General features: G+C 33.1%; 1 protein-coding gene and 1 long non-coding RNA gene across 5 annotated transcripts in view; both read right to left on the reverse strand.

The window, feature by feature from the left end:
* sdk2b (sidekick cell adhesion molecule 2b) overlaps positions 1-20,365 on the reverse strand; it is a 637,792-nt gene that overhangs the window by 343,264 nt on the left and 274,163 nt on the right. The window lies entirely within an intron of this gene.
* On the reverse strand, positions 17,059-20,360 carry LOC141376831 (uncharacterized). Its single transcript, XR_012388077.1, has 2 exons — positions 19,362-20,360; positions 17,059-19,257 (listed from the first exon to the last, which is right to left on the reverse strand). It is a non-coding gene; the product is annotated as an uncharacterized lncRNA (long non-coding RNA).

Raw genomic sequence — 20,365 nt, forward strand, 5'->3', positions numbered from 1 at the left:
ACTCATAATTCTCTCATCATATAGCCGTATGCCTATTACATATCCATAAAACACTGTGATATAACCGGGCTCGAATCATATTGCTTTCTCACTACAATCGATCCGCTCCAGAGTTCGTTTCAATCGAGCCGAGACCACCTCATTCAAGCGATCTCGGAGAGATTGTTTTGGCGCGTATCCGAGCGCGATTGGTGGTTTCACATATGCCAAACGAACCCTAAGCACCCTAAGTTACACAAGTGGTTTTAAATCAGTTTAACATAATATAAGTTCAATGGACTCAAAGGCTAATTTGATTCAGTTTAAAATTTTAAGGCAACCAGGATTTTTCTTACAGTGTACCTGCATTCAAGTGATAATAAAACATCAACACATGTAGAAAATTATTTTTGTTTTTTTTAAAGTAGACTCTTGGTTCTTTATTTTGATAGATAATAGCTCATATTTTCATGGCAGGAAATATTCTGGCGTCAATTACATTTAGGTCAAAATGTCAAAAATCATCAAAAATGCTTTTAAAAACTTTAAACATCCAGGAGTGTGTTTCCGAAAACCATCATAAGCAAACTAAGTTTGCAAGATTCATCGTTACAAACATAGTTAGTTGATTTAGCAAACGAACATTTGCAAACTTTTACGATTGCAACTACACCTCTGGAGCTGTAGTTACAAACATAGTTCATGGCTGTGTTCTATTCCCAGTTATTCCCTCTATGCCCTATTCCTTTAGAGCATACTAACATTTAAATGTTGAAAAAATTTAATTTGTGTAAAAATTGTAAAAATTTAAAAGTGTAATTTGCTAAGTATTTTTACAGCATCATTAATATATAAGTTTAATGGAATCTTTTAAAAAGTAAATAGTCAAAAACACATTTTAACTTGTTCAGACTTTTTCATTTAAAATTGTTAGTTTAATTTGAAGAAAAACTTTAAATAAATATAATGAAAAATAAAGTTCTCTCAGGACAAATTTTCCTGCTAATCAAAATTAGGTCACTTTTTATAAGGTATCCTTGTTACAGTGTTTTTATTCACTGGTGCACAACATTTAATGATTACATTAATGTGATTATATGGTTATTAGGGTTAAAATGTAGGTTAGGTGTACAATTAGTTGCATGTAATTATGCATGGTTAATTGTAATTACTATAGTAAATGCATGGAACATATGTAACAAGTACACCTTAAATTACCCAAATAACAGATGGAAAAATTCTGAATGAGCCAAAATATACACCAACACACAAACAAATTGAGTTACTCTCATGTTCAGACAGAGATCCCCAAGCTTGTGACTCAGTGTTCACTGCTAATGATAAGAGATTATAACACCTCTTTAGATGTGAATGACTTGAATACCCTTCCTAAGCGGTGAGAATCAAGCCCAGCCAAACTCACTTGCAGGATCAGAGCTGTGATCAACCCCAAGGCACAACTCCAGAAAGAAATACTCCAGTGCTTGCCAGGACATGATGCCATGATGGTTTTACACTTGCCAAGGTGCTACTTTTTTGCCAATGTGCATTAACCTGTCTTGCCTACCCACTTTTGGCATTTCAAAATGTTTTTTTTAGCTATTTGGGTATCAGTTTCACCATTCCTGTACAGACCTGTGTTAATGATTCTTCTAGCTATAGAAGAAGACTCTGATATACTCCAGGTGAAGCTCTTTTTCATCAATCATTCTTTCAGCTTTTTTGTTTCTTTGTGATAAAATACTTAGGGTCAGATTTTTTTTAATACTATGCTGGAGTATTTTTTTTTATATAAATACTTGTGGTGTTTATTTATATATATATATATATATATATATATATATATATATATATATATATATATATATATATATATATATTTTTTTTTTTCCTTTAGTTAGTTAGTTAGTTAGTTTACTTTACTGGCCTCTTAAAGTCATGATAAACAGCAAATGTATTAATCATTATTTCAGATGTTTTGATTACATATTTCAAGCCAGAAGAATGATTTCTAACATGTTGATTATCCCAAATACTTTTTTTTTTTTTTTTGTTGTTAAAAATCTAGAATTTTTGTTTAATCTTTTCTGCATTAAAGTGGTAATAAAACATGAATACATGGATATAGAAAAAAATCTTTTTTTTTCTTTTGTTCACTGTAAATGCAGACTTTAGGTTATTTATTTTGATATATGATTTGCTCGTATTTCCACAGCAGAAAACATTCTGATATTGATTAGGTGACATGCATAAAAAACATAAAATTATATATATATATATATATATATATATATATATATATATATATATATATATATATATATATATATATATACCAAACTTACGTATGATATAGGATGTAATACATTTTTATTTATTTATTTATTTCATTTTCTTTATTCTAAACCTTTAGGAAATATTTTGGATATATCAAAAAGTGTGGTTATGATGACCACCCGACAAGCCAATCCAGCTAAAAATAGTGCTTAAAATGTCAATAAAACAGTATTATAATTTATATATTATTTATAATATATACAGGTTCGTTTGTTTGGTTTGGGTGGTTCTTTTTTCCTCAAAAAGTGGGCCTTTTTGCAGTTTTTTATCCCATTTTTTATTTTAATTATGAGATTTAAATACTGTTTTAGTTTTAGTTTTAAATACTGTTTTAGTTTTTTTTACTGTTTTATGTATTATTTATATATAATTTATTTATTATTTATATTTACTCTATAATAATAATAATAATAATAATAATAATAATAATAATAATAATTATTATTATTATTATTATTATTATTATTATTATTATTATACCAAATAAATAAATAAATTAATTAATTAAAAAAAATAAACAAACAAACAAACAAACAAACAAACAAATAAATAAATAAATAAATAAATACATAAAATACCCCCCCCCCCCCCCCCCCCAAAAAAAAAAAAATGTAAAAATAAATCAATATATAATTCTTTGCTGACATACTATTAATAACAGGACAACAAATACGTTTACTTCAGGAATTTAATTGAACTATTCATTTATCTTGTTTAGTCAAACTAGGTGCTGTCCTTCAAGCCAAGTTGTAAAGTTGTGTGATTTCATTGCCAGTTTAACATGCTTATTTACAAAATCCACCATCTAACAGTATTGGAATATTGAACAATCAGACCTGTTAGTTGTTAAAGTGTGGTCTAAGAGAGAAAAAAAAATAGTGTGCAGATTTATTTAAGTACAGCTTAAACTGGTGCTGTAATAATACAACAGTGATACTTGAGAATTATTAGAAAACATGTACAGTTTATGGCAAGTACAATCCTTCTCATTTAAAACAAAAAAAGAAGAAAATCTTTCTCCAAGCACAAACTTACAACAAACGTTTACACCCTACACAGCGGCCTTAAGAGTTAATCTGAAAAACCTACAAAATATATAAAGAATGACAGAAGTGAGTGCAAAAAACACACTTCAGTCCTTAAATTACTCTGTGTCTTCAAGGCCTTCAGGTAGAGCCGTTTTTCCAGATGGTGACAGTGAGTATTTTAGCACTCTGAATGCTGACATTTAGAGAAAAGAGGCAGTTTAACACATTTTACCGTCCTGGCAGTGGTTGGCAGAGTGATTTACTCCTCAGAGGCAAGAAAAGTGCAGGTAAACAGAAAGTTATGGAAACGGAAAGAAGCAGCCGATCTGTAAATGAACAATTGACAGCAACCTTCAAGCAACCTTCATTTTCTAAGGTTACGATTTCAATTCACAATCACTGTAATGCAGAAAAAAGCACAACAAAATACAAAGTGAAACTTGTGGGAGGATAGAAAAATATATATTTATTTATTGAAAATGTGAGTAATTTACCACAAAAAAATAGCATCTTTAAAAGCATGAGAAGGAAAGGTGGACAATTTGAAATGCTTTTGAGTTTGTTGTTGTCGTGCAGCACTCACACAACCTTGAACAACTGCGGATGAGCATATCATGTTGTTAACACATCTCCAAGTGGTTTCAATCTCTCGGATCACTTCTGAGTGCTGTTGCGTTAATCTTACTCTAATTAACTATGCACCCGTCCGCCCCGCTAATGCTTTTAAGATCCCTCGTGGATATAGAATCTCAGGGTAGAACGACAACAAACATTAGAATAATGGCCACACTTTATCTCTGGAAAACAAAAACTAAAACTTATCTTTAGTGCCTGTTCACACACTCAAAAAATGAGGCTAGCTGTTTGTTCAAACTACACTGTAAAAAATGGCTGTGATTTCAACGGTAAAAAACAGTAAAAATGCTACAGTACAAATCCGTAAACTGGTTAACGGTATGTTTCCTTAATATATACGGCGAATAACCGTAAATTGACTTTCCCAGAATTCCCTGCATTGCACATAACTTTTTATGCATTTGGTTGACATTAATATGGATCTTTTTAGTTGTTTCCCCATCAGTTATGTACATTAGAGATTTATGTTACATCTAATGTTGATAAACAATGTTTATTTCATGACTAACTTTATGCGTGTTACCATACTGGTGTTTAGTAGCTGTGTAAATGACACTGAGCACCTTCTATATGCTGAAACTCTTTTCTGCTTGTGGGAAAAGTTGATTGTGATGAGCATTGGCTCATTATGTAACTTCCTCATCACCACCTGCATGTGGGTGTGCTAACGTGTCTAACTGTGTAACAAAAGATGTGTAAATGTTGATCATTCAAAATACAGACATATTACGTCCATAAATTAATAAAATAGGGTAATTTACCATAAAAATGAAAAATTACTTTTACGGTTTGTACCGTGTTTTTAACGGTAAAGTACTGGCAACCACAGCTGCTGTTTTTTTACCGTATATTTTACGGATTTATTTTTTACAGTGTACCTATTTTAAAATTAGCTGAAACTACACAATATTTGTTTTTTCTTTCTGTTTTCCCTTATTTATCAGGGGTCGCCACAGCGGAATGAACCTCCAACTATTCCAGCACATGTTTCATGCAGCGGATGCCCTTCCAGCCACAGTTTATGTGTTATATTTAATAAAATAACACTAATAAAACATGAATATGAGTAAAATAACACTTTCAATAAAACTCAGCAAAACAAACAAACTCAGGGCTCTATTTTGACGGTCCATGCGCAGAGCGCAAAACGCAGGGCGCAAACGCTTTCAGGGTGTGTCAGGACGCGTTTTTTGCTAATTTAAGGACGGGAAATCTGCCTTGCGCAGTGGCGCATGGTCTAAAAGAGTTGAGTTTATTTTATTAATGAGTTATAGGTGTGTTTTGAGAATAAACCAATTAGAGTCTCATCTCCCATTCCCTTTAAGAGTCAGCTGTGTCGCGCCATAAGCGCATTCGCTATTTACATGACGTAAAGTAAGTGTAAGTGGAAAAATGAGCATTTCACAAGCAAACAGTTAACAGTTAACAGTTTTTTTTAACAGAAAACTGTTAAACAAAGCATCTACTGCGTGAGAATGAGAGATAATGGAACTACTTTCACTTTCGCTCTTGGATAGGGAAACCTTTTCGCACAGACATCAATTAGTCTATAAATAAATACTTTTGTTTATTAAGGGCAAATATTCATTTCAAAACTATTTCTAAATTCGGTTCTAATTTCCAGCAAATGAATAAATGAATAATAACAAAATGTGCTCAAAAACCTGAGTTATATCCTAAAACACATGCTGTACCCCATATGGTCTTAAACCTGACAGGTGGGCAAATCTAAGCTTGTTTTTAATAAAACAAATATAAATATGGATATAATAAATAATACTGCTAATAATAATAACATTATACAAAAGCAAATTGTTATGAATGTACTGAAAAAGCCTCCTGAGATGAAGAAGGCATAAAAGCAGTGGTTTTTCATATTTATGTAGGCTAGAAAATAATATGTTTTGTAATATTTTAATCCTTTATATTTATATCCTATATCTATTCTTATTATATCCTATATATATCCTTAATATTTACATTTTTTCATATGTAAAAATATTTGCCTATTGCTCTCTTGTGCGTATTAAGCAGTGCATTCTGTTTTAATTTTTATGTAACTAAATAGTAGAGCACAGTCCTAACAATGCCAAACTTGTGGGTTCACTTTCCGCAGATAGCAAAAACTCCTAAAATGTGTTTCTTTCAATTCAGCGCTAGTCATTTTAAATCACCCTCTTCTAAACACGTAAATACAAAAGACTAACCTTCCACTCTGACATCCAACAAAGGCTCCTATAGTGACTGCAACCTGTTTACAACCATTCCGAACAAAGGAGAAACATTTGAGGTCAAGAACGAGAGCACGTTCTGGAAGATTTCTGTGACCACGACACTCAAGGCCTTCCTATTCGGAGCAAACATGAAATAACGAAGACGCATCAGGCAGACAAAAGCAGCAGAAAGACTGGAGCCGAGCGTAAACAGCAGAACTGATATGACAGACTGTGTCAAACAAAGTACAAACCCCTGTATCACTCACTGTCTGCTTCTGAGAGACACATTTAACACATGTCAACATTTAACATGTTCTGAGAAGCAACACAACACAAGAAAAGCGTCTCCCCTGGGAAGTGTCCTCCTTAAGTGCACACTTTTCCACACTCGCTCACACTGAAGATTGAGTTTTCCGAACGTCTCCAGCATTTCTCATCCTGAACTCAATTATAGCGTACAAGGGGACGAAATCCCCTGTTAATTGCTGCCTTTCCACATGACAGGAAACATTTTCGGCTCGCAATTCCCTGGCCATGTGTACGTTATTCTACAAGCATCGGCTTCATCAAATATTTGACGTTATGACAAATTAATTCCACTCATTTTGGACTGTTGAGAGGAATACATTAAATGGGAAAATGAACAGAAATTATGGTTTGGTTTGAGTGTTTTAAAGGTATGACAGATTTTCTTTTTTTCTTTCTTTCTTTCTTTCTTTCTTTCTTTCTTTCTTTCTTTCTTTCTTTCTTTCTTTCTTTCTTTCTGTCAGGGTTCTGCCACTCTGATCTTGTAAATTCTTGTTTTGGTGGCAGAGCTCTGACACTACCCAAGTCTGGTCCTGTTTCTGTCCCTGTGTGTGCGCGCGCGCCGTCGTGGGTGTACGCGGAGTGTGCGTGCTGCCGCTTGATGTGGACGCGCACGCTCTTGTACTAGTGTTTGTGTTTGTTCTGTCAGCATCGCGCTGCTTTATTCTCGGCGCCTCCGTCTAGTTGGTTTCAGTTGGTTGGCGATGAGATGAAGCATGCGCGTTGCTTATGTGTGAGCGCACGGTAAGGTGTTTATCTATCGTGTGCTCGTGTCTTGCGTCTCTTGTCAAAGCATGTGGCTCGGTGTTTACATTGTGGTCACATGCTTTTGTCGTGTGCTTCAGTGTTGTGTTTGTTGTCATGAACATGCGGTTAATGAGTTCTCTTTTTGGCTGCATGTTCTTGTCCTGTTATGTGAGCGCATGGCTTGTGTTGTCTCTCTGTGTCATGCGCTCTCCCGTCTATTGTCTTGTCCCACCCTCCTTGTTAACCCATTATTAGTTAATTTTGTTTACCTGTTTGTGTGTTAATTTTCTACAGTTTATAAACCCCTCACATTTGCTGTCCTGTGCCAGTTCGTCATCACATGTCGTTGTATGAAGTCTTGTCCTGTTGTGTTTCCAGTCCCCATCCTTGCCAGCCTGCCCAGTCCTGTTTGTATGTGTATGTATTTTTGTTAATGTTTTCCCCCTCGGGGTAGTTTATTTTGCATTTTATTTTATGTTTATAATTTAATAAATTCCCCATTTTCCTGCACTTGAGTCCTCGATCCTTTTCCCCTCACCATCCCTGACACTTTCTTTCTTTCTTTCTTTCTTTCTTTCTTTCTTTCTTTCTTTCTTTCTTTCTTTCTTTCTTTCTTTCTTTCTTTCTTTCTTTCTTTCTTTCTTTCTTTCTTTCAATGGTGTTAATTTTCCAAACAGAAAATTTAAAATATATTTTTATCAGATTTTTAAATAAAGCTAAAACTGAATCCACTTAAATTATTAAAATTAATAATAAAATAAAATGTTAAAATAAAAAAAATAAAAATGTAATTATTAAAATAAAACAACAAAGATATTAAAATATACAATAACCAATAAACATGGCAGAATATACGTACAAAAATGTTTAATTATTGTACTTAAACTAAGTGTAAGATTTCAGTCTTGAAAAAGACATGTAATGTATAAATACATTTATTAATCATACTAAAATAACACTATTTTATCAAAAGAACACACATGAAGAGTCTTTATTTTTTCTTTAAAATGTATAATATTTATATTAATTTATAATATCTTTATAATAATAATAATAATAATAATAATAATAATAATAATAATAATAATAATAATAATAATAATAATAATAATAAACTTGATATGACCATTTATAGAATATGTTCATTTAAAATAATTAGATGGATAGATTGATAGATTGATTGACCAACTAACTCACAAATTAATGATAATTTTAAACATGTGCAATTAACCAATATTATTTGAAAATATGTTTACCTTTTTGCCACTTCTTAATTTAGAAACTTTGCCATTTCACAATTTTCAACTGTGTCTTTAATATTTCAGCAAATACATTATCTATTTTATGTTTGAAGATATACAGCAAAGAATAAAGTAACTTCCTAGATTGTTGTCTTCATTTTTGCTACCATATAAAATAAAATAAACAAATAACTAAAGAAATTGAAATCTGTCACTACATATTGCTGTCATTTTACAAACTAGCATAATTTAAGTTAATATTAAATCAAAACCAGACCACATGACTTTCACTGCAGGTATAAAAATTTCTCCTTCAATTTTAAAGGTCTGTGAAAGCAAATGTTGGAGTATACTAAACATTTTTTTTTTTTCTTTTCTGAATCCTTAAGACTTACTGAGACAATTAAAGTGTTCCTGGCCTCCACCATTAAGGTACACCATGTACAGCAGGGTCAAGATAAGAGTGAAATGTCAGCTTTCTGAGCATCTGCTACTCTTCTGGAGGACTGAGGGCCACTCCAGGTTGATGAGGCAGGATTACAGCATAATCCCACACTCAACAGCCCACCCATTGAAGTAGGTGACCTGCAGAGGGCAGATTACAGCTCTAATCTGACACTGAGGGGCTGAAATCCACCTCTGATGACCCCCAACACAAACTGATAGTTCTCTGCACATGATAACATCTAACATCTGTCTGTCGGTGGTGCTGATGCTGTTTGGGAGACTGGTGATACCGCACAACCAAACTGTTTGTATATATGAACTATATCAATGCATGTTTAAATATGAGAAAAATGAAGTTTGTCACATTTTAAATAATTCACTACATAAATGATTGAATTAATGAATGTATAAGAAAAATTGTAATGTATCAAAACAAATAATAATAATAATAATAATAATAATAATAATTATTATTATTACTATTATTATTAGCTTCCATTCTGAATCTTGTTTAATCATGAAATGTAAAAAAATATATAAATTAAATAATTGCATGAAATAAAATAATTACCTAATAATAAATAAATAAATAAATAAATAAATAAATAAATAAACGAATGAATGAATGAATGAATGAATGAATGAATGCATGAATGAATGAATGAATAAATAAATAAATAAAATAATTGCATAATAAAAATAAAATAAAAATAACAATAACATAAAATAAAAAATACATAAAATAACATAATTATACAACAAAAATTTAATTAAAATAACAATAACATAAAAAGAAACATTTACATAAAATAAAAAAATTACATAATAAAAAATTTAAAATAAAAAATAAAATAAAATATTTAATCTAAAAAATTCAATCAATTTTATATATATTCATGACTAATTATTGGGTGCCACAAAAATCCTGACGGAAGTCAGAAATTCCTAATCAGAAAAAAAAAAAAATCCATTATAAGTAATGAAATTCATAATGAAAAACAGTATATTAATACAAAAGAGGGGTCTCCATCTTGTGAACTCCACTGAATACTATATTATATCAGTAAAACAAGAAGCCGGCACTAATAAAATGCAACAGTCAGTTAATCTCAATCAGGTTCTGCAGATGTTGATCACAATTCTGCTTGACTTGGACTGGAAAATAAAAAGCGATTGTAAGCGCAATTTATGTTCATCAAGCACATTCTGGCAGCTTTTCACATCCAGTCATGGACTCTGCATGTAAAACAGTCTCGAGCAGTGTAAAATAACAACCACATGGAAGTTATCTTGAGGGGAAAGCTGGCGGTTTCCTCTAATGAATGCAGAGGACGGAGAAGAGGTTAAAACCCCTGCTTTCTGCAATGTCACCCAGAAATCAATAAAGCCTGTTTGTCCGTTAATTAATCTGCAGTCTGCATGTTCTGATCAGCAGCGTCTGCATTTCTTCCACTTCCCTTTACCTCCTTTCCCAGTCTAGTAAAGGATAATACTGTGCTAATCCAGTCAGAGCTTACTTACAAAAGGACAAATAAATAAGCAGTATTTATAAACCCGATGATATGATGTCACTGATCCCCATTGAAACAGAAGGACTGGAGAGTTGAAGACAAAAAAGCAAAAAAAAACAAACAAACAAAAAAAAACACAATAGCATTATCGCAGCGGGATTACAGCAATAGGATTGGGATGAGATGAGAAGGACATTAGGTGATGTGAGCATGTGTGTGTGTGTTCATGCAGACAGATAGTATGCTGTTGATGCAAATGGACAGACTGAAGAGTTAGAACTTTGTAATTAAAATAAATATATAATAGCAATAATAATAATAATAATAATAATAATAATAATAATATAATAATAATAATAATAATAATAATAATCATAATAATAATCATAATAATAAATGTATATGTAATAACTATTGATTAATATCTGACACTCTTTAACTAATAATTACCCATTAATTAAAAATAGATTAGATTTAAAGGGGACCTATTATGCAGAAATCTCTTTTAATGGGGTTTAAACACAGTTGTGTGTCAACAGTCTGTGAATATAATGAGCCTCTAATGGTAAAAATGTATTAATTCTATTTTTTTTAATCCCACTTGATAAAAACAGTCTGCAGAAACACTTTGATTGACATTCTCCCTTTCTACGTGTCATCAGAGGGGGATAGCCACGCCCATTAGTGACAATACTCATTAGTATAGGACGTTAGTTTTATTTTTAAATCTGCATCTATGATGACACAAATGCATTTGTAGCTCCGTCCTCTTTTGAAAAGAGCACTTTCATTTGAATTTAAAGCGACAGTCACTGAAATGTCATCATATAGGATCACAGTCTAAAAGGGGAAGTTTCAAAAAGGTATAAAACATTATTTGTGGAATATTTTGAGCTGAACAAAGTGGCATAAAAGGTAATGAATCAAATGAGAAAACATGGGATTCATCGCCTCATCCTCACACATGCTACGCCTTGGTAAAGTAAGAAAAAACTTTGCATACATAAAAGGAATAAAACATAGGCCTGCATAAAATATGTTTCACCTAAATAATTTATATGCGAACAAAAATAAACTAAAAGAAAACTGTGTGACAAGTCTCTGAGATTCGTTTGATAATTTGCGCTAAAAGTTCAAAGAAACCTACAGATGACTGAAATCACACTTTTTATTTGTGTTCTCTCTCTTTTCTTCTGTCTCTTTATCAAAAGCACAATGTTTTGCAACACAGGCTCACTGCATATGTGCTTATAGCCTACATTTTAGTGAAACCACAAAAAAACGTTCTTCAACATACGTTTGACTGCAGTTTCTAGTTACAATAAACACAACAGATTTTATACATTTTCATTCTAATGATATTTACAAGGGCAATTTATTGATGAATAAAGGATTATTTTCATTCAGTCCTTTGCAAAGCATCAAATAAAATATCACAAAACAACTTAGCAATGTTTATGATTGTAATCGAATGTTTGTATCATCTATACATGTACTAATGGACTTTTCTGAAATGGTCAGTTTGCTTAATACCTTACTTTGTTCGCCTCAGTGAACCAAGTTTCCAAAAAAAAAAAAAAATAGATGAAGCAATCTAAAATTAAGCAAAAACTATGTGGTCGTAGTAGACTTTACTGTTATATTTGCTTTAAAGAACACTAGTCAACATATTTCATATTCTCAAAATGTATAGAGTGCCCTAGAGGACTTTTTATCCAAAAAATGCAACCAAATGTTCTCGGAGCAACACATTCGAGCTTCCACAAATAGAATACAGACTGACGCGTGGATTTCCAATGAACCTGGGTTGATATTTTTGTTCAATAAATGTAAAATATTCACAGTTTTTAATAACATCTTTTTTTTTAAGACCGAAAAATGTACTAACTTTGACTGACTATTCAGCTTCTATGTTGTTTATGACAAATGCTATTAAAATAATGACTCTGCAAACAGCAATATTTCAACACTGATGAACCCAGCAAGCTCCGTGCCTTAACATTTGGCCACGTATTACATTACATTGGCTTACAATATTACACACTACTTCTGTTTTACCACTACAGAATTAAAAAAACTAACCCTATAAACAAAACCCTAAGTTATTAATCATAATTTTCTACATTCTAATAATCATTGCAATATAATTAATAACAAAACATTTTAATAAACACATATTTTCAAATAAAATGACAAATAAAGGTATAACTGAAGTACCTAACAGTTACTTAATAAGAATGTGTTTATAGCTAGGGGCAGATGTTGTCCCAATAAAGCAGCATTATTTTAATTTTAAGTTTTCTCATACATGTACTGAAAATAAAATAAAATACCTTTTTTACATAGTGTAAATAGAAAGTATTACTATTTGCACTATGTAAAAAGCAATTCAGCCATTTACAGCCTCTAACTGCTATTTACACTTAATGTAAATAACATTTATCCTTATTTAGCCTTATTTTACCTCTAAAAAATCTGCTATTTCACTTCATGCTATTTTATTTGTAATAATGAGTTGCACCAAAGGTTTGTGCACTGAGCAAACTAACCAAAGCGAATAACTTTAAATCAAGACTCACTAAAGCCAAGTCTTTGGTCGGCCATGGGGAACTCCCAGGAGTAGCTTTCAATGTGCTCTGGCCAGAGCGTGACGCCTGTTTCTGGCCCCAGAAGCCCTTTATCACGGCATTACAGGAACAGAACGCAGCTCAGCACTCAATAGGAACCAGATGCCCAAATTGTACCTTTTCCTGACAGAATGGCTTCAAGATGTCCTCACGCTACTGTCCTGTTGTTTATTATGGTGGCCAGGGTCCTACTGTAGCAGAACAGTCATTTGTTTAAAACGCAAATGTAATGCATTTTAGTAGACAGACATTCTATTTTTAAAATGTTATATATAATATTGATAACTGAATTTGTTTTTAATGAGAAAGCTGATAATAAAACCTGACATTTAAAGTAGTTATTCACCCTCCAGTGAACTTTTTTTTTATCAAATATTTCCCAAATGATGTTTAACAAAGCAAGGTATTTTTCACAGTATTTCCTATGATATTTCTTCTAGAAATGGTCTTATTTGTTTTGTTTAATTTTTATTTTTTTATTTAGAATAAAAGCAGTTTTTAAGTTTTTGAAAACCATTTTAAGGTCAATATTATTAGCCTGCTTAAGCAATAAATTTTCTGTTTATCTACACAAACTATCGTTATGCAATGATATGCCTATGTACCCTAACTTGTCTAATTAATGTAGTTCAGCCTTCAAATGTCACTTTAAGCTAAATATTACACTCAAAAAGATTACTGCTGTTTGTTCAAACTACCTGTTTAAAATGAGCTGAAACAACACAACTCTTGTCATTTCTTTGGCTATTTTTTTTGTTTTATAATAGATCCACTTAAATTTGTGTACCAGTAAGGTAACCTAAGTGTTTTGTGTTGGGACAACATGAAGGAATTGTGTTGGTCCAACTACCTGGTTAGGGGATTTGTAGTTCCCAGCATGATATGCGTCGCACTGAATTAGAAGGAAATGTTGACAATAAAAGTAATATTAGGTGTTTAAAGTTAATAAAACAGCCTTAGGGCCCTATCATACATCCAGCGCAATGAGGCACAAGACGTGTCATTTTTGTTCATTCTTTAGTTTGCTGGAAATTAGAACTGAATTTAGAAATAGTTTTAAAACAAATCTTTGCACTTAACAAACAAAATTAATTATGCCCAATGGAGGAGGCTCATTCTTTATTCTTGCACTGCAGATGGTATGTTTAACTGTTTTCTCACTACTGTGTTGAGTTTTCACTCTTACAAAGTCTGCCATGTAAATAGCAAATGCCCAATAGTACGATGTAACTGACTCGTACGCCCAAATCACATGGGGGTTCAGCAATAATGCTTGACAGAGGGCGTGTTTGAAATTAGGGCTGACGTAATCGCCAAAGCAGCGTCACCCAATGAAAATAGTCAGCAATCGTCTACTGTCTGAGCTGGTGTATTTGCATACAGCCATCTGATTAGCTGACGCTTCCATTGGCGCTTGAAAAGTTGAGAAAGTCCCAACTTCTGCAGCGAGCAACGCCACTGAAGCAGCGCCGACAGATCCACAATGCTGTTTGGCAATGCCTGACGTCACCCATTCAAAGTGAATGGGAAGCGTTGACGCTGACACCCTGTGTGAAGGAGTTAAAGAGAATGGGAGATGAGAGTCTGATTGGTTTATTATCAAAACACACCCATATCTCCTTAAGAGAATAAGCACAACCCTCTTAGACCATGTGCTGCGGTGCAAAAGTGGATTCAGACACGCCTGAATCCACAATGCTTTTGCGCTATGCGCTTTAGACTTTGCACCTACTGTTAAAATAGAGCCCTTAGAGCTAAATCTTTACTTTAGTTTGAAGATTTAGAAGAGTTTCATGTAATTCTTCGAGTTTTGAGGTTGTCACCTTGCAGAAGCCCCCATGCTTTGTATGTTGGCACCTTAGTTAGCAAAAATGCAGTTTGCTATTTTGCTCAGTGAGCAATAACTGTCCTAAAATAAGTTCTGGGATCAGACTTAATCAATAGCATCTGTAACTCATGAAATAAGCCAAAAATGGCTCTTCAGTTAGTTAAGGAAATGTACAACACATAATAGTCATACATGATATTATCCAACCTTTGGGTTTAATTTAAATAAAAAATACACATGTATTTAAACTTTTATTTGATAAAATCATGTTAGACCAACTCAATTGCATATAATTGTGTAAATCATTTTTTAATTTTATTTATTTATGTAGTTTGTTTTTTTAGTGCTAAACATATTTATAGATTTATTGGATGGTAATCCTGCCCTCCTTAAATTGAGTTTATGCAATGAGTTTTTTTTTTTGTGTAGTATCCTGAAAAATATCTAGTAAAATAATCTGTACTATTATCATGGCAAAGAAATCACTTATTAAATATTTGTTATTTAAACTATTAATATTATGTTTATAAATGTGTTGAAAAACTGAACACTAATGTCTGATATTCAAATATAGAAATATGGGTTGGTCAAACTGGATGAAGCAGATATGATAAAATAAAATAAAATAAAAAAGTGTGGAGGGCCAAACTCAGTCTCAGACCCAGTAGTCATAAATTAATAAATCCCTGCTCTTTATCTTTGTCTTTCTGTTGCTATATATCACTGTCTCTATGTCTTTCTGTCTTAGTCTTCCTCTACCTCTCTCCGTTGCTATTTCTTTTCTCCATTAATGCTGTGTAAATGTGATCTAAAAACTTTCTTAGATGGTTTTACCTCTCAGAATGTAACAGTCTTTCCATTACAGCGGCATAAATTAATTACAAAGTTCTTTCTCTGGATGGCTGTTTCGCTCTGTCCCCTCCTTTTTTTTCCATTAGCGCAACAAAAGTCTGATTTAGAAAGTTCTTAACTCGCTGATATTGACGTACCTTCTCATTTTCACATCATTCATGCCTTCTCCTTTCAGCTTGCTAGGTGGTTAGTGTAGATGTATCACAAAAGCCAAAAATATATACTATTGAAAAAACAAAACGTAACCACTGTACTTTATCAGTTAGATCTGAGGTTGGTCGTCTTGCATTGCACTAGCATACTGATCTGTCTTGTGTTGAATGTATTTGTTGGCAGTGCATTATTGTGCCAGTCAGTGCCAACATTGTTTAATAAACAGATCAGTGAGTCATTTAAAACATTGATTCATTTAAAGGTGAAAGAAGATACCAACTTTATAAGCAGGTTGCTGAAACAGTATTTTTAACCAGTCCTTATTCTTAAATAATAAAACTAAGCACTGTTTTTGAGTGAATATGTCTTTTAGAGTCAACGAGCCAATAATTTAAGTACTAAAAAAGTTACACCCATGTTCATAGGCAAGTAAAGGAGTCAGTCATCCAATGCATTTATTCTAAAATACTACAGATTCATACAGAAATGTTCATTTATTCAGCATTACAAAGACACCATAATTATAGACTAGTCAAGGAATCATTCATTTATTCACCCAATTTATTTATTTATTTATTTATTTATTTATTTATTTATTTATTTATTTATTTATTTATTTATTTATTTATTTATGTATGTATTTATGTATTTACTTACTTATTTCAATAAGTCATTCAGTATTGAGCTAGTTAGTGGCAACAATATTTTATGAGCAAACCAGTGAGTTCAAAAACACTGATTCATTTAGGGGTTAAATAAGTTACCAGTTCTACCAGTTCATTAAAAAAAAAAATTGTAAAAAAAAAAAAAAAAAAAAAAAAAAAAAACACACTACACACACTGGAGGCCTACTACACATCACAGGCCACTGAACCAGACTACAAACCCCATTATGCCCTGCAATCACACACCAGTTTCAGCTTACCTCCTCATTACACTAAGCTGCAGTTTATCACCACTAATCACATGGACTAAATAGAGACCATTCTCACACACTCACACACACACACACACACACACACACATTGTCACGAGTGGGGGAGAATCACACAACGCAAAAAATCCAAGTGCAGCAATTTATTATAACAAAGGCTAAGGTTTCCAAAAAGAAAAAGTTTTCCAAAAGACAAAGGTTTCCAAAACTTGCACAGAACTATAAGCAGGATGCAAATCTAGTCCAAATGAAAGAACAAGCAAAAAATCCAAAAACAAGTAAATACAAAAAACAGGGTAGGAGTGCTAAAGAGTGCTAACGAAAACAAACACAAAACAGGAATCCAAGAATTATTAAAATACAAAAACTAGATGACCAGACAAACATACCAGACGTAAGGAGCTAACAAAATCCAAAGGCAACTGAAACAGAGAACAAGAGGGTTTATAAAGACAGGACTAAATAAACAAACACAAAACAGCTGTAACATAACACAATCAGTTATACAAAGGATTATGGGAAATGAAGTGAAACTACAAAACAAACTAGTGCCCTTAAGTGTCCAAACTAGGGCACTGCAGGTGTGACACACATATATCCATTGCTTAGTCTTGTTTTCCTGTAGTGAACACATTACCAAGTGTTTTCCTGTTTAGTCTAGCCATGTTTTGACCCGTTTCTTAATTATGTTTATGTTTGTTTTGCCGCCTAACATTCACCTGTTATACAAACTATTGTGAATTATCTCCATGCTACCATCTGTCACTGTTTAAACCTTGATTACTCTAAATAAAGCAGCGTTCGGATCCAATCCCTGTTGTCAACCACCATCAGTGCACGAGTCATTAATTCAAGAACTAAACAAGTGACCACCCACAATTATAGACTAGTCACTGAATCATTCATTCATCCAGTTTATTCCAAAACATTGATTCATTCAAGAACTGAGTCAATGAGTCATTTATTCCTTCTTCTTTCCTCTTGCTAGGTGGTTAGTGTACACTGTAGATGAAAAAATTAATCAAAGATGTAAAAAATGCTATGATACAAATAAGTAACCTGTTTGCCAGTAAGTTTCAAAAATATATACAGTGAATAACCATAAATTCACTTACCCAGAATTGAAACATTGATTCATTCAAGAACTAGTGAGTCAATGAGTCATTGATTCCCCCATCTAATTAATTCACTAACACTGATTCATTCTGAAACCTAAAGAAAATTACACTCATCTTTTTCAGTCAACGAGTCACTGATTCACCCAATTAATTCATTCAAAAACACTGATTCATTCAGAACCAAAACAAAGTTACACTCATCTTTTTTAATGAGCTAACAAGTCATCAATTCACACAATTAATTCATAAACACTGAATCGTTCAGGAACCAAAATAAAGTTACACTCATCTTCTTCAGTGAGTCAACGAGTCATCGAATCACACAATTAATTCATTCAAAAACACTGATTGATTCAAAAAAACAAAACAAGGTTACACTCTTCTTTATCAATGAGTCAATGAGTCATTCATTCAACAGATTCAATCAAAAACAAAAGTTTATCTTTATTGGTAAATCTTTGTTTCAAATCAAATGATTCATAAAAAAAAAGGAGCCGAACAAATTACCATTTTGATGGTGAAATGAAACACACATACAAGTTCATGCACTCTGCTCTGCAACATGAGGGAATAGCATGTAAAAGAGTTCAAATACACACAGGTGTGAAACAAGCTGCCTTGTGAAAGCAGGTGTATAAAAAGTGTAGCGCTTTCTTCCACAGAACACCTTAGCTTTTCTTGCTCTGCTCCCCTGTGGCTTGTGGGACTTTGAATAAATAACGTGTTTTGAGAGCTGAGGGTATCAACGCAAAGACTGACAGAAGACCTCTGGGGGCTTTTCTCTCTGTGAAATTTTCTTCCTTTCTGTCTTTCCCCAGTCACCCTAAATATACCACCTCTCTCTCTCTCTCTCTCTCTCTCTCTCTCTCTCTCACTCTCTCTCTGTCCTGGCCTGTAAGTGACGCCAGAAACTCTTATCGCTTGACAGATTTAGCATGGGAAGTGTCTGAAAGGGTAATGCTGAGGTTAAGATAGTTTTAGGGCATTTTATGAATTTATTTTGAAGTCAAGGTGAACACTTTTTGCAGCCTATTTTCCTTCTGTAATCCAAGTGACATAACATTTAAACAAATCAAATCATGTGGAGCAGGAGCTGTAATATTGAATAGGTAATAGGTTATGATTTAGTATTTATTAATGATTTTTTTTAACAAATATATAATGGATACAATGTTGGGCAAGGTAATGTTATGATCATCAGCAGTACTGTTCCTGCAGGCTGCGGGAGAATACTTACTGACTCGACTCCACTACAAATCCCATCATGTACTTCACTCACACACCTGCCTCAGATCCCCTTTGATTGCAAACACACACAGCTTAAGCTGGTCAGGACTAATCAGATGTACTATGAACACAGCACACACACACACATACACGCGCACACACACACACACACACGCACACACACACACACACACACACACACACACACACACACACACACACACACACACACATACACACACACACACACACACACACACACACACACACACACACACACAAACACACATCGTTGCCGAGTTGTGTTTCTCATAAATGTTATCCTTGTATTGCCTTCATGTGGTTTTGACCTTCGATTTGTTTATTCTTTCTGTTGTTTTGCCACCTGACCTGACCATTTGCTAGTGATGGTGAAATGGATTACCGAATCAGTGAACCGTTTGACTCAATTGTATCCTAAAAAGGTTCATTACTCGAAGCTTTCCAAATCAGAGTTCGATGAGGACCCCTGCTGGTTAGTGTGGGAAAGCACTGTGTTGCAAAAATGTCAAACTTTCAAACCCCGAAGTATTCAAAACTGATATGTTTATAATATTTCAATTAGTCCTACATCCATGCACTTGTTCCTAGTAGGGATCAAACCGGCGGTTCCTGCAATGGATGCAAATGCTCCAAAGAGAAGGCTATGGGAGTGAGGTTTTTACACTTCGCTTGCCAGATGTCCTCTGTTACACACTATTTAACAATATGCAGTGGCCTTCTTTAAAAATAGTAAATAAAGTGTAAATAATACACTAATACACTTTAGTATGGTTCAAAAGCATTTTACCATAAATTACTATTGTATTTTAGTTAACTTACTGGTGCATGGGACCGATGCAGTGTTTTTTTAAACAGTAGAAATGTATCGACCTTATTTTTCACTGTACACTTTATTATCCCATGAGGTTGTTTAAACCTTTGAATCAAAATTCTAAGCAGTCGCATGGGAATAGGTGAAGGTTCTGACATCACTGATCATGTGATTATGGCAAAACAAATCAATCTCTGGTACACTGGTTCACTGCGAGAAGTATCATTTTTTTGATACATGCTTCAAAGACTTTTTTTTACAACGTTACATCCCTACTATTTGCTCCTGCTTTTAACTACACTCTTGGATTTTCTGTGTGCTCCTG

Source organism: Danio rerio, chromosome 12 (assembly GCF_049306965.1).
Source record: "Danio rerio strain Tuebingen ecotype United States chromosome 12, GRCz12tu, whole genome shotgun sequence".
NCBI classification, from domain to species: Eukaryota; Metazoa; Chordata; class Actinopteri; order Cypriniformes; family Danionidae; genus Danio; species Danio rerio.